The 13,596-nt window shown below is 38.8% G+C and overlaps 1 pseudogene across 1 annotated transcript; it reads right to left on the bottom strand.

Annotated features, from left to right (window-relative positions):
• Positions 1-4,896: 4,896 nt before the first annotated feature.
• On the bottom strand, positions 4,897-7,153 carry LOC148843168 (cytochrome P450 71A9-like; annotated as a pseudogene). The gene is made up of 2 exons (XR_016103695.1): positions 5,085-7,153; positions 4,897-4,970 (listed from the first exon to the last, which is right to left on the bottom strand). The product of XR_016103695.1 is annotated as a cytochrome P450 71A9-like (transcript).
• Positions 7,154-13,596: the final 6,443 nt, after the last annotated feature.

Below are 13,596 nucleotides of genomic sequence, written 5' to 3' on the forward strand. Positions count from 1 at the left end.
AACGAGCTTTTAGTTGTTATATCAGATGTATTTTTTGAAGGCTAAAAGAAATCAGATAAGCAACATTGCAACTAATTCACTTCAGTTGTATTTTCACGTCAAGAGCCTCCCTAGATCACCCCACCTATCTCTGCCATGTTGAAGAATCCAATGGCTGATCCAGAGTCACAGACCCCTTAAAAAGTGGGCCCTCCGGACCAACCAAATGTTCAGTGTTTACTCCTGTAGCTCGCATCAGCCCTATGTTATCGAGAGCCCACCAACAGCAAGCCTACTTTTAATCCAGACCCTATCAATAGTGAGCCTATATATATAGGCGGTGTTTGGCATGGTGCCAAAAAACGGTCAGACAAAACGGTGTTGGAAGCAATGCCTTTTTGTTTGGTATTGTTTTCTCAGAAAAAATGTTGCTTTAGATCATGCCTTAGAAATTGGAAAAGTGTGGTCTGGAGCAATGCCGAGTTCGATAATTTCTGAAAAAATGGTACATTGCTGCCAACGATGCAATGATATGGTATCAATGTGGCATCGTCTTGAACGTTGGATAATAAGATCAATGTTGAAAACTGATGAAGGAAGATTTAGCCCGACCTCACAGTTATGCGACACGTGGCAGATGCAACAGCTCATCACAAAAGCAAGCCTAAGGCGCGAGCACCAAGGGGAGAAACCAGCGGTTAGAACTCCCTACTAGGGGCCCGAACTCACCCTTGCCCCAAACAAGTAACCCGAACTGGCCTGCCTTGTATCGTTCGGGACATACTTCGCCGAACTGGCCTGCCTTGTATTGTTCGGGACATACTTCGTCGAACTGGTTCGGGACATACTTCACCGAACTGGCCTGTCTTGTAACAGTTTGGGACATACTTCGCCGAACTGGCCTGCCTTATAACAGTTCGGGATACACCTCGCCAAACTGGCCTGCCTTGTAACAGTTCGGGATACACATCGCCAAACTGGCATGCCTTGTAACAGCTCGGGATACACCTCGCCGAACTGACCTACCCTATACATACCTCCGAACTCAAGACTTCGCCTCGCTCACCACTCTACATTGCCCTCAGGGCACCAAAACCAAATAAACTGTACTAGGCCTGACACCAAGGAAGTCTGTACCTGAGGGCGGTGCACCTGACCGACTTGGGATCTAATGCTTGACGGCCGCTCTCCAAACGGCCACCTGCCACCGCCTCTTGACACCGCCATCTCCAATTAGAGAGACGGCTCTGACAAAAGGCAGTGACGGTTCTGTCCCAACAGAAAGGATGACGCCCGAGTTGACAGATGCAAGGGTAATCATACCCGACCTGGCAAGGGCCTCGGAGCGAGTGCGCGAAGTGATTATAAAAGGCCCCTTACCCCCAACGAACAAGGTATGTGAACTTTGCGCTATCTGGTCTACACTTTGCCTTTGAGAGATTACTGACTTGAGTTTCGGAGTTATCACACCGGGTTCCCCCTGGAGTTCTCTCATCTTTCCCATTTCAGGCTCCCCGACGCTCCAGCTCAGAGGTGAGTTCATTGATAGCTAAGACCGGCCGGATTGCACTCCATCAAAAACGTAATTATCGACATTGATACCAAACAAAACCAGTGTTGTTTTGTAGAAAAAACACCTATATGGCAGTACCAATTCCAAATAAAATTATATGAAAAAATTATACTTACAACTCCACATGCCCAACACCGTTTTACTCAGAAAGTAGTACAATGTTCCCAACACCGATACCCAACCACCCAACTAAGATAGAAAGAGGAATTTGGCTGATTTCTGGACAAAAACCAAAAGAGGTAGAAGATTCATGTCCCATTCAAAGTTATTATTTGAATGACTCAACTAACAGAATTGTTCCCTATTGTAGATCCCACCTATTGACCTATATACCTATTTAAAAATTTTCTATAAATAATTTAGACACAATTCTCGTTTCTTCTTTTTTTTTTTTTGATTTTTGAATTCTTGATTTTTCTTCCTAAAAACAAAGTGCAAAGTATCGTTATGTATCGGCCTGTATTGGCCGATATGTATTGTTCCGGGACCCTTCTGATATGCCCAGGATGTATCGGGGATCTGACCAGTTCAGGAGATGGAGGGGTCCTAGACCGACTCCCCTGAACCAGTTTTGAAAAAAATAAAAAAAATAAAAAAAAAACAAGTATTGAAACGCCCGTAGGGTGCATCAATATTTTTAACCTTGCCTAAAAAAGAAAAACCTTCATTCATAACATAGAAAAAAAAATGGAAATCTAACGAGGACTAATTCAATTCTGTTGGACGACTCCATGTTAAATGATACAACCGGCATTTTATGCCCTAAAAAGGAGAGAGTTTTTTTTTTTTGCTAAAATGGTATCAAGGTAGGTTTAGACGCTTAGGAATTCCTTTTTTATTTTGTTTTCTTTCACACTTCACAGTTCACACTATGAACGAAAAGGAATGCTTGTTTAGGCATGTAGCATTACTTTAAAACGTCAAACAATATCAACAAAACCAGTCACTTATCTTGCTACCTCACGCTTGAATACAAAAATATAAAAAGACTTACTCCTCTCTCTCTCTCTCTAAAGGGTGATAGAATGTGGTAATCCTTTGATCTTTGGGGTCCACAAAATGCCATTTTAAAGGTTAAACAGCTTGGCTAACAAGCTATTTGGCTTTAAGTGTTCCATAAGTTAGTAATAAAGTCAGATTTTCAACATCCCAAATTCTAATTACAAAAAGGGTTTAAGGGTGAAAAGGATTACCTTTTTTTTTTCCTCCTTGATACTTGTGATGTGACTGCAGCCCCCATAAGAGCGGGAGAGAGTTCAGATTGGCACCATACGGTCACCCATATGCACATCTTAGCGTATTGAGAACATCTCTCAAATGGGAAAATGTTTCTAATATACGGCTGGGATGGGATGTGGGGTGCCTATGTGAATTCACGGGGAAAAGGGTTACCTCGAGCAGAGTAAAAATCATCATGAAAAGAGCTGTCTTAAGTAGATGACAATTAGAGTAAATCTAATATTTTACTAGTAGTGTGTGTTTAGTAGATTTTATTTAAGTCAATCTTTGATTTTAATTATTTTACAATTTGCACTTGGTTAAGCTTTTTCTTACGCCAATCTTTGATTTTAATTATTTTACAATTCTCTTAATCTTTTTTTTTATAATTTTTTTGCGTTGTTTTTCTCTTTTAATTCTAGGATGCTCTATTGCATTTTCTTACGCCACATTTATATCACAGTCTTTTCCTTTGTAATTTTGGATTCTTGCTATCCTTTTTATAGTATTTCTTATCCCTATGATTATTGAGTTTTCTTTTTTGAATTATGTCAATTTATTAAGAAAACTTTGATCCTTTTATGATAAAATCGACATGGAGCCATTCTGAAATCTGACATAAGGCGGCACGCCCAGTCACGTATTATTACTTTGAAGAATGTTCTTTGAAGGAGCCTGGAAGTATATCCCCAATTGGTGATAGAAACAAGGTTTGAAATTTTGATATATATCGGCCTGTATCGATTAATACATATCGTATCAGAGATTTTTTGATACACCTCTATAGGGGGTGTTTCGAAGTTTAACCCAGTTCAAAGGGTAAACAGGCTTTAAACCTACCCTCTAAACCAGGTTTTAAAAAGACTAAAAAAAAAGGGGGAATGAGCCCCGATACAGTCCAATACACTCTACTGACGTATCAGGCTGTATCTATACTTTGAACTTTGGATAGAACAAGGGAAAGCAAACTGAGATTGTTTGGTCATGTACAAGCACCCATAAGACGTGATCTGTGGGACTAGAGGAACTGGGGCAGACCAAAAAGGACATGTATTAAAGTAGTAAAAAATGATTCAAGGGCTCATAATTGATAATTTAACGAACATGGCACTAAACATAATAGAATGTTGAAACAGGATTCATATATCCAAACCAAACCCCATGTAGCTAGGAGCAAGGTTTTTAAAACTGAATTGGACAACAAACCATTCAGGGGTCCGGTTTCCAGGTCGAACAGTCCAACCATTTGAACCGAATCTGACAAAAAAAATTAAACAATAAAAAACGGCCAAAAACCACTTTACAGTTCAAACGGTTTGACTGCCTGAATTGGCAGTTTGCTGACTAAATCAATAGTTTTTGGCTAAAAAGGCAGTTCTGGGGTAAAACATAACTGGTCACAATTGACCGATTCCCAGTTTTTCCAGCCCAACCATCCCATCCAGTCTGATTTTGAAAACCATGGCTAGGAGTTATGACAAGGCTTAGATGATAATGGTGATAATTTTGTTTTCTGTCATGGAAACAAAAAAGCACATAATCAAAAACATATTTTCTGTGATTATTGTTTTGAGAATCAATTTATTTTCAAACAAGATATTTTTTTATTTATGTTTACGACTCAACAAGAAAAATAATTCACATCGAAGAAAACTCCACAAGTTTGCTTTCTTTTTCTCAACGCTCTCCCATGGCAATGGCAACAGGTGAAAGCTAGGACCAATTTGTTGAGAAGCAAGAAAATTATAACATGCAAACAGTAGAGATTGATTGGTTAAGTCTACGATGACTAACTCGTAATAAATCACAAAGCTAGTCTATGAGAGAACTATAGGTAAACAAACTTGTACATATTTCATTGATCAAAAGCCGCAAAGAGAACCTTCAAGCAGTCTCAGTTATAGTACGTACCAACAAGAGCAATCAGTAGAAACACGATGCTGGTCACCAACAAAAGTCATAGAAGGAAACTGGCCAGTTCCTAGCAAACCTTACAAACATGGAGACTTGACTGATGGAAGGAAATCCATTCATCCTCGCTGTTGAATAAGTTCCATGTCAGAAATTTGTTATTAATCCCTAACATTATGATAACTTGCACCTAAAACTCTAGGTAAAGTAGTCCATTACCCAATGTCAGTCCCTGTTTTGGGTCTTGGCTGCTGTTGAATAAGTTTCATGTCCGACTGAATAGCCCGCTCTGACAAAAATAAAAATAAAAATCTCAAAAAATCATAAAAAACTGTTCTATATTGGATTGAACAGTTTGACCGTTCAGGTTAATAGTTTATTAATCAAATTAACAGTTTTTTACCAAATAGCGGTTTTAGGGTAAAACGTAACCTGTCAGATGACCAGTTTCTAGTTTTGAAAACCATGGAATCAATTATACAAATCCTCTTGCGCAAACAACTACTTAACGTGCAATGGTACATAATGTTCCTGTGGCAAATATCATCACAATATTTTGTAGTATGGGCAAACACAAATAGCCATCTAAAAGGTGAGCACATGCCAACATTAAACATGTACGTTTGAATAATGAAGACATGTGCTTTGATGTGGTCCACTTCAAGATGAAATGAGGTAGATTGATCCTGTTGCATTTGAAGCAAGATGTCAGTGATGTCTTCTTTCTCAGGCTTCTTGGTTCTGTTATGATGAAGGTGCTCATCGATGATTTGATTGTAAAACAAATCCAAGTCACGGAAATTCCTTTGGAGCCTCCCGTGTAGTCCAGTGACAATATCAAACACCCACCCCACGGATGGAAAATAGTCGGTAAAAGTAGTGGAAGCTAACAAGTCTTGAGTTTCGCTGAGGAGTTCCTGAAGTAAACATTTTTTGGATCCTTCATGCTGGAATTTCTTGCCAAATGCAATCCTACAAATGATGTTGTTTGTAAGGGCAAACACCATCGCACTCAAATTGATGATGGGGTCAGAAGAATTGGCTTATTGCTGGGAAATAGACTTGACAAGTTGAAAAATCTCCTCCTCTCTAATGAACCGAAAGGACTGCACCCTCTTGGTGCTAAAGAGCTCAACCACACATATCTTCCTTATCTCTCTCCAAAAATCGCCGTAGGGTGCAAAAGCCATGTCAGTCCCACCGTAAGACAACTTTTGTTGGGAAAGCAAAGAGGGCCTGCTAGAGAAGTTGATATCACGAGTTTTCATGATCTCTCTTGCCATTCTAGCTGAAGAAACCACCACTGTAGGCAATGAAGAACCAAGTTGCAGAGACATGAGCGGACCATATCTCATAGCAAGTTTGTGTAGTGCACGGTGAGGAGATTTTCTGCTAAGTTGATGTAAGTTCCCAATAAAGGGAAGCTTATGGGGACCTGGTGGAAGATGCCCATAATCACTTTGCCTTTCATAAATCCTTCTGTTGTTCAAAACAAACAAGAGGAGGAGAAGAAGCTTGTCGGTAAAGGGATCGTCCGGGTGCGTATGCATGATGGTATTGTGAAGACATTAAATGAAGTCCGTCATGTTCCTGATCTGAAGAAGAACCTGATTTCTTTGGGTACACTCGACTACAGGGGTTGCAGATATTCAGCTGAAGGTGGAGTTCTTAAAGTAATTAAAGGTGCTTTGGTAGTTATGAAAGCTAACAAGGTTGGTAGATTATATGTATTGCAGGGAAGTACTGTGATAGAATCTTCTGATTTGGTCTTGTCATCCATGTCCAAGGAAGATTTTACAAAGATGTGGCATATGAGGCTCAGACATATGAGCGAGAAAATGGATGACTTTTTTGAGCAAGCGTTGTTTACTTTGTGGGCATGTCATAGGTACTCTTGAATTCTGTGAACATTGTGTGTTTGGTAAACACAAAAATGTTAGCTTTGCTAAAGGGGTACATACAACCAAAGGTACACTTGATTACATTCATTCAAATTTATGGGGCATTTTTCGTGTTTCTTCGAAGGGTGGAGCAAATTATCTTCTGACATTCATCGATGATTTCTCCAAAAAGGTATGGGTGTATTTTTTCAAAAATAAAAATGATGTATTTGAAGTCTTCTTGTAGTGGAAAACTATGATCGAGAAGTAGACAGGGAAGTAGATTAAAAGGTTGAGGACTGATAATGGGATCGAGTTTTGTGAGTCTGACTTTACAAATTATTGTTTGAAGGAATGTATCATTAGACACCACACCTGTGTTGGTCAACCACAACAGAATGGTGTGGCAGAGCGGATGAACTGCACACTCTTGGAAAGGGCTTGTTGCATGTTATATAATACAAGTTTGGATAAGTCCTTTTGGGCTGAGGCAGTTTCCACGATATCCTATTTGGTGAACCGATCTCCGCATTCAGCTCTCGAGGCTAAGACTCCATTTAAGATTTGGTCAAATATCCCTCCGTGTGAACAAAGAAAAATAGCTATCTAGAGTAAAGAGTGAAGGCAAGCACATATCAAAACTTTATCATGTACCTTTATACAAATGCCTTGAAGTACCACTTAAGTCAGATCACAGGCTACACCTTTTGTAATTAATACCTATCAAGGTATAAAACATAAGTTGCCACATGTCCAGGAAAACTGAGTATTTCTAAAAAACTGGATGGATAATGTTCGTCGCAAAGACCATGTATAAGTTTATTCATGGCAATCAAAATGATTCCCCTACTAAAATAGATGCTACAAATTGGCAACAAACCCAGGGACCCCCACAAAATGGCCAAACCCACATCAAACGTTCCAACAACACCCCCACGGAGGAGGCCACACATTCTAATACTCCACAACACAATTGAGAAAGCCCTTCTCCACTGAAACCTGTCTCTCTTCTTCATCCAGAAAACTCCTTTCTCACATAGAATTCAAATTTAAAATCAGTTTACATCAAGAGGAGTAATCCTACCCAAATCTAATTGGCATTCAACCTAGGGAAATAATTCAGAACACTGACAAGGATTAAAGTCAACCATGAATTACAAATCATAGATCAAGCTGCCAAATCAGAAAACATTTGATGTTATCATAAACCTTTGTATCAGCTTAGTCCACTAACTGGAATACACAAGAACCACTAAAATCCACTTGAGTAAAGAACTGGGCCTTCTCATCTGATACTACCATAGAGGCTAATGATAGACAAATTCAAAGTCAGAAACAAAAATCAAATTCTCATACCTACAAGAAAGAAACAAAAATTTACCAACAGAATAGATATGTCAACAGTGATATAGCAATCAATTGTACAGAAGTAACCCAAGTAAGATTCTTACTTGTTACCATTTAATTTATAGGAATTTATACGCATCCTGTGGCATTAGAAATAGTATTTTACTTAGGATTTCTTATTGATTATGTTGCTAAATCACCAACTATAATCTAAATACATGGTTGCCAAACTAAAAGCCCAGATCCAAGAAATTCCCCTCTCATCATCTAAGTGTTATCAGATCCTTAAATCTCACCTGAAAGCTGTCAACCATAACAAAGAGCTATACTAAAGTCAATTCAAGGCAGAATACACTCTTCAATTACAGCCTTCCAATCCCTCATAACCATCCATGATGAACAAATATCATTATGATTATTTATTTCTCCAGTGCACCTACCCAATCACCACTGCTTTTGATTTAAATCCCCCCACCCCTGCACTAAAAAAATGTCTGAATCATTGTACATGGACTTATCTAATTGGGGTTATTCTTTTTAGGTGGAGAAGAATATGCAAGAAAAGCATTTAAGAAACTGGAAGACGGAAAGAAAGAATACTTTTCCTTGGGGTGGGGGTCAGTGTCTATTGTTGCTCGAGTTTTGGATGCAGGGAGTTGAAGTTTCAGGACTGTGGGTTGCTAAGACAGATATAGAAGGTGCAAGGTGGACGAGGGGATTGTTGAGCAGTAGTGGTTACAGACAGATTTGGCCATGTTTTATATACTGTTTATAGAGTATGCTAGAGTTCATTGGGCAACAGGGTATTAATTTTTCTTTTCTTTTATTGTGAGTGCTCCTGTCCTCATTTTACACTTAACAGGGGCATTATTGTAAACACAACTAATTATACTCAATATAAATGCCCAGCAGTTATATGGGCTTTTCTCTTCTATTGCATTCCAGGTTCTGTTTTCTCCCCTCTTCACTACAATTCTTTGTTCTACTTATTTCATGGTACCAGAGCAAGATCAAGGTAGATCCATCAATATTCTTCCTTTCTTTCTCTTGAACCTCCCATCAAATTTTCTTTTATTGGTCTCTCTCTCTTTTCTTCTAAGAACTCCACTTTTCGGTTTTGTTATGGTGATTAGTGATGGCAGTGACCATCACCATTGTTTGTGAGCTGCTTCTGCTGTGAGTGTCACCCTTGATTTGGCTAGACCAAGAGGGGGTGTGGTGATTTCTGGCTTGTGAAGAGTTAAATAAAGGTATTATGATTGCTGCTGCTGTGTGATGATCGTTTGATGCATTCTTTATATGGAAGCTGCTGCTGTAATCTCCTTAAATTTTCAGGTGAGTTCTTGAAGTTGTGTTAAAAATTGGGCATTTCTTTCCATTGTGAGAGACCTTGTTGGATTGTAGATAAATCTAATTTGAGATGTCCTACCAGATCCGTTACATTGAAAAGAGTGAGAAAATATGGATTCCAAGGTTGCTGTTATGGTGTCTCCTGAGTTTCTCCCTATTCAAATGAGTTCCATTAAACTTAAATGGAATTAATTATGTTATTTGGGCAAAGTCCGTTGAGGTTTTCCTTACTGACAAAGGAAATTAAGTAGTTGACTGATAAGAAACGAAAGAAGGCACCTCTACCTACTGATTGGGTGAAACAAAATGCTCAAATTAAAACCTGATTGTGGAACTCTATGCAACTGAAGATAAGTAGTGGACTGATAATCCTTGATGCATCAAAACATATATGGGAACAGGTGGAAGAGATGTATTCTGGTAATAATAATATTACAAGGATACACAAGATGCATTTGTGGTAGTAATAATATTACTAGTTTATCCGACTGATCTACCCTGGTGGCAGTGATTTAAAAGGCACATTTAGGCGCATAGGCAAGGCACATTTTAGGGTATGTGCTTTGCCTAGGTCCTAGGTGCAGCCTTGTGCCTCACCCCAAGCATGTGCCTTTTGAAAATTTAACGCTTTTTTGCTTTTTTTTTTAATCTAACAGCTAGGCCAGGGGCTCTGCCTCCGGACCCCTGTTCCGGTTCACTCGCTTTGCTCGCTCACCAAAGCTCCAAGAACCCCCTATTTGGTAATGTTGCTCATTCATTCATCCTAATAATCTTCATAAAAAGCAATTAAAATTATAAAATCACTATTGATTTTAATCTAATGAATTCCAGTTATTGATCAAAAACAATATAAAATCATTATTTTTGTGTGGGAACTTAGAATTTAAGACCCTAACATGGTCTTGTTTGGGCTTACCTCGAAGGGCATGGCACAAAGGCGTAGAACCAGGAATGTAATATATTTTACATCACATTATTAATACCGGAGAGAGAAATATTATTGTTAAGAATACAAAATACTGGAGAGAGAAATATTATTGTCTTACCAATGATCCAATGACCTAATCAAATAGATAAGTGGTTCATACTAAAAATAACATTACAAATCAATAAAAGAGAACCTTGAACCCCTTGAAAACACCAAACATATTTGACCAAAAGATACTATAATCTCAAAAAAAAAAAACCCAAATTATAATGAAATTAATTACTATCAGAAAGTTGTATAATTTGAACACTAGACTACCGGTAAAATTAAGGCATTAGAGCCAATACAAGCGAATTTGATATCAAGTTGTACATGTCCAATAAAAGAAATATTTGAATTGTTTCATCTCTTATAATTTAGAATTAACAATCTTATTTTCTAAGAGATGTTTTAAGATAAAAGCAGCTGCAACTAAGATCTAAAAGCTTGTATTTAGAATTGGAAGGGGTACACCACACCCATGCAGTAGTACAATGCATGGACAACACTTAATAGAAAGTTATTATTGGTGGACCTTCCCCCAAAATTAAAATTAGTTAATTTAATATAATGTGAGACCATTTTTAATTTCTATTTTCAAAGCAAATAAGAAATGAGGCTGTGCTCAGACAAGCATCCCTGTGGCTAAGTGAAAGAATGGTAGGATCCATCTAATGGACGTCATAAAGGTTGCGGAATGGGTGGGCGAATTTCAAAAAATTTCCTACCTTCTCCCAACTGGGAATCATATTCCCTAAATTTAGAATACAATATTCAAGGATCCTACTTGAACCATAATCAAATCAGATCTGTACCAAAAGATAAAATGGGAGGAATATACCTGATACGGAGAAGCAGTATCTCCCAAAGGTGGTGTTCACGCCCAAAGAATGCTCCAAGACCGTTCCTGCTAAAGATGACACAGCTGTGAATGGAACAGAACCAACAGGGTGCGTCCTACACACTGGATCCTTCACAAGAATCCTCTGAAAGTACTAAACACTGAATCTTTTTCAGTCTTTCTTGCAAGACTGATGTCAAGAACAGATTTCTTGACTTTCTTTTCTGCAAAGATCTAATCTTGCAATGGCAGATGGCGGCGGCAGGAGGAGATCTCCAAAAACCGAAAAGGGCTGAACTGCTTTTTCTCTTTTTCTGGAGAGTATCAATTGAGATCTGAAATCACAGGAGATATCCTATACCTCTTCAAGGTGGTTCGAAATCTCCTCCTTTCTTCTTGATTAAGAAACCTCCTTTTTAGGAGTTATCCCAATCCAAATCAGTATTTGGATAGGGGATAATCTTAATCCTTTCTGCAGATAGAGTTAGCTTACTCCTGATCTTATCAGGAGGTTACCAGATTCAAATCTAATTTGAATTTGGTCTCTAAGAGTGGATAAGGCTAAAGGCCCAATCCTTTTACTAACTTTAATCTCAAATTCGCCCCATGAATGGGTGATCATATCAGCCCACCTCGAAATGGGCTTTTGGCCCATTAAGTGTTCAGTGTCTAATTACTTTCCAATCTGCTGCCCAGTTGGGCTTCTTTGTATGGCGTGGGACCCAAGCATTGATCTACACACCAGCCACATGGGTTCGGCCCAGCCTTTAATACAAGGCCCAGCCGAATTCACTGAAAAACTCAATGAACCCCTTGAGTCCATCATATGGACCCTATGGGCCTAACACTTACATTAAGTGGTCCCTGGGCCAAGCCATCTTATAAAAACCCAGGGACTGTGGGCAGGTGCAAGATTAGCCCATCAGGTATTATCCTCAATGGTCTTACACTTAACCTCTCAGCCCTTAATGATCAAGCACTGCCCGACAAGAGAGGACCTCTCCCTCGGCTGCAAGGAACAGTGCCGCACTCTCCTCTCACATGGATCCCGGGAATTAAAACCATTTGCAAACAATTTGAAACTGCACATATATATATATATATATAAATATATTAATTTTGCAAAACAAAATTCCAACGATTGAAATCAACTGCCGGCAGTTTGGTTTCCATCAGAGAGAGTGCATTCCCGATCATTACCCTTTGTCTGACAAAGTGGCTGATTCTATCACTATGATCACCCACTCAGATGAATTCTCAAACTGCCCCAACATACCCAAGTTTTGGTCCCCGCTAAGGATCTCACTGAATGGCATATCAAAGGCAGCCTGATCCAACACCTAGTGAAATGTCATAATCGAGTCTAGGGGTCAGGTGTAACTTTCCAGTTTTGCCCATCTATCTCCAAGGTCCAAGGCAATACTGGAAATCTGGTCCGGTTCAAGGATTCAAGTAATCCCATACTGCATGTGCCTCGGGTCTTACCCTGATGGCTGAGACAGGCCATCCCAACACTTGGTGGCACACCAGTATCAGCCTTGGCAGGATAAATATCCCCAGACTTATCCAACGGCTGTGAACATTTAAAACTAACATGAGTCTCTATAAATGTCCAATTTTAGGGTTTTACACAGAATTAAACCAAACAACATGAATCAAACATGCACTTTATTTATTTTCACTAAATAACAAAAGTACATCAAATCAGTTTGAAGCTAAGGGCATACAAAACTGTCTAACACTAAGTGCCTCTCCTATCATTCTACCAAAGGAGAGAGGGAGGTATTTTTAAGGTTGAAGGTGATAAATTATAAACAAATTAGGGAACCCTTTTGGCTTTTCCCCCTCAACTAGCTATATAATGTTAGAGTATGGGCTCGTGCTTTGATCCTTTTAGAAAAAAGAATGAAGTCACTTTTCATGGAAAATATTTTCCACAAAATTTCATCAAACACTCGGTTAGATGCGTGGCATCTTTATAGACCTAAAATAATTGATCCCATCTCCCTTAAGGCAGTGTTTGGCTTAAAGAAAAAGGTAGGGATTTCCTTCTTTTCCCTACCTTTCTCTTCAAACCAAACACAGCCTAACGTTCAAGGAATTAAGAACAATGTGGGACTTGGATTAGTTTCATTCAATCATAACGTCATAAGCCCCGCTCATTTGGGGGTAATTAAGTTTGATGACCAAATCCAAAGTATTTATTGGATTGTATTGGACTTGGTCCATTCATAATGGATTTATATTGGATTGGGTCAGATGGAACTAATATTTGGACTATTAATAGAAAATAAGAATATTGGGGTCAATGGATCAGGTTTGGGTTGGAACCAATTTGAATAGATTGGATAGTAAAGACATTAAATTGGACCGGTCCAAAAAGGTCCAAAGTATTCATTGGATTGAATTGGATTTAGTCAACTGAAATGGACTCATATTGGACCAAATTGGATTAGACAAAGTCTGGTCCAATTAACACCCCTAAACCGACAGAAACAAACTTTCCCCTGGATAAGTTTTTGGAAACTTA

This window comes from Nelumbo lutea, chromosome 8, assembly GCF_056320005.1.
Source record: "Nelumbo lutea isolate HS-2025 chromosome 8, American lotus-T2T, whole genome shotgun sequence".
In the NCBI taxonomy this organism is placed as follows: domain Eukaryota; kingdom Viridiplantae; phylum Streptophyta; class Magnoliopsida; order Proteales; family Nelumbonaceae; genus Nelumbo; species Nelumbo lutea.